At 35.2% G+C, this 2,671-nt stretch overlaps 1 protein-coding gene across 8 annotated transcripts in view; it reads right to left on the bottom strand.

Annotated features, from left to right (window-relative positions):
• Positions 1-1,158: 1,158 nt before the first annotated feature.
• The window catches only part of FOXP2 (forkhead box P2), a 552,780-nt gene continuing 551,267 nt past the window's right edge, over positions 1,159-2,671 (bottom strand). For all 8 annotated transcript variants that reach the window (XM_034670891.1, XM_034670886.1, XM_019802209.2 and 5 more), the window contains one exon: positions 1,159-2,671. This exon is cut by the window's right edge and continues 1,706 nt beyond it. The gene's annotated coding sequence lies outside the window, so the exon portion shown is untranslated.

Below are 2,671 nucleotides of genomic sequence, written 5' to 3'. Positions count from 1 at the left end.
GGCTGGGACTGATACTTGGAGCCCAAAAAAGGATACAGTAAAGCAGAGTCATAAAGTTAAAAAGAGTGAAGTAATCATGTTTTCCCTTGTTTTTTTTTTTTTAATGGTTAGAATTTATGATGTCAAATTCTATTAGAATGAAAACATGAGATGATTATGTGAGGAAGCCAATTTTGAACGTGAAAATAGTTTTTAACATAATGTATTTGACAAGCAGCCCCCGCTTTTATTGACTAAATTCGAGTATGGTTTGGTTTATGAATCCCCAATTCCTAAGGAAATGATTTTAAACAAATTGTGGGACATGTGTACACAAATTTATGACTTGGCTCTGGCAGGGAAGAATGGTCTCTCCGAAAGAATAAAATCCTAGGGGTTATAAATGGGTCAAAAAGAATTAGATTTTTTATTTATACTTCAGAAATGTAATCAAGTGAATGAAATGGTTTCATATACATTTTTACATCCAACAGCAGTGACACACTGTTCATACATTAATTCTATAGGAAAATGTACATCCTTCTTTTTTTTGCTAAGTAAGATTTGCCAAGTGTTCATGGACAAAACACCTTTCATTGCAACCTGAACTAGCGGAATAACAAGGGTAAGCCATATTCCTTTCAATAGCTTTATGGCATTAATAAAGCTATTGTCCAAATGCGTGTTAATATTGGCATGTGCAGGATGAAGTCTCACAAATTCTTCAAAATGTGAACGCCCAATTTGAGAACTTTACAAAATCGTGTAATGGATTTTGTGACTGAATCTGCCCAGGGACATTAAAGTCCAGGATGGTTTATTTGAAGTGTACGTCTGTAGCTCTATTCCTAGCTGACTATTCTTCGATTCCCTCATCACAAAGAAATGCATTCTTATGAAGTTAAGCAGCTGTAGACACAGAATGCTGATGACATTTTCTCCATATCTGAGTTATCTAAAGAAAACCCAGGTAGTGGTAATTCTACCAAATACTTGTAACATTCACATGAAATTTTAATTGATTTTCAAACAGTACAACTGTGCCATGAATCCAACCACACAGAATATAAGCCTTAAGCCCACTAGGTTTAAGCAATTGTGTCTTTGTAGACTAAAACTATGTAAAATAAAATCTGATAACTCCCTGGTGTTAGAGGTAGACAGTTTTCTTTCAAATCCTAGGTTTGGTCCTTTATTTTATTCAGCAGTGAAAGCCATGAATACAGAACGAATAACAGCTGTTACAATTCTCAACCATGACTTCTAATGTCAGAGAATTCAAAGTATGAACATAGTACACAGTAATGAAAAGTATCAAAAATTAGTTTACCTCAAAAAAGATAAATAAAACAGGTATATTCCACCAATACATAAACAGATGTTTGTGCTACAGTTAAAATTTGCTGTATACAAAAGATCATAGTCCCCATAATCAGCTTATGATAGAAGCAAGAATACATGAGCCATTTAAATTGTCAGACATTATGCTTTATAAGGTATGCACAGAAGTTCAAGCAATAAATACATACATTAGTTCAAAGCCTTACAATAGCTACGCAAAGCAGATGCAGAAAAGCAGATTTGCTATTACTAGCAAGCAATGATATAAGAGTAAAAATTCATGAAATGCATTAAAGCAACATTTTTCTTAGAAAAAGTCTGGTCATTTATGGGTCCACCAACATTTTTACATAATATGCACAATTATCAAAATACAGACCAAGCATTTCAGAAAACTCCAAAAAACCTAAAATCTATTTTCAAAGCAATTGCAGTTTTGGAGGTTTTTCTGGTATAATGTGCAAGCAGCTATTTTTTAAAATTGTATTCATATAAAACCCATGCAAAACTCTACAGGTATATGCATTCTGTGGCTGAGACTTCCTTTCAAAAGTTTTGTAACTGAGGTATGCATACTTTAGCATCGTAGTCTTAGGCCACCCTCCTGATGGTACAGCTCTCACAGTTACTTTCAGTCCATCAAAGCCTTTTGAACATGCACCTGAAAGACCCATTTTCCCTTCAGATAATCCTTACAGTAGGATCCTAGATGACTGAAAACCATCCTTCGCGATACCAATCTTTCTTTTGACACCATATCGGAAACTTCCCGTCCGTTGATCATGACCCAAAGACAAACATAATGAAAAGTAGCAGTTACTGTGACGTTCTCACGTTTCATGCAATCTGCCATAATTGTTCTAATTTTTTTTCTTTTTTTTTCTTTTTTTTTTCTTTTTTTTTGCAGAGGTAGAAGCTTTCAGAAAGCCTTTTGGGTATGTGGGAAAACCCTTTTGAAAGCCGTTATGTCCTTTTATTTGGTGTGATAGATGACTGGGTATCTCTCTAACTCTATTTGCTGACTTCAGCAAAGAATAAACGATGAGCTTAGTTTGCAAGAACCGGCTCCATCACATGGAACTGGTACGTATGTTAAGCTCTAGCAGCCACCTTCTGTCAAAACTGTTTGTAAAGCAATAACCATAATCAGGTTATGAGGTCCCTTGGTTGGGGGAAAAAGTATTATCAAGACTTGGCACAGCACATGAAAAGCAACACGTAAAGTTTCTAGGTTTTAAGCAAACATCTGACTATGCTATTTTCAACTACACCATAACGCGTTATCATAGTTTTGGGGTTTGGAGTTGTCAAGAAAACCAGCGTTCCAACAATTTGGCCTGTGCAAGTCTTT

This window comes from Ailuropoda melanoleuca, chromosome 1 (assembly GCF_002007445.2).
Source record: "Ailuropoda melanoleuca isolate Jingjing chromosome 1, ASM200744v2, whole genome shotgun sequence".
Classification (NCBI taxonomy): domain Eukaryota; kingdom Metazoa; phylum Chordata; class Mammalia; order Carnivora; family Ursidae; genus Ailuropoda; species Ailuropoda melanoleuca.
Note: the sequence above shows the minus strand (reverse complement) of the source record. Positions and strands in the feature narration are given on the sequence as shown.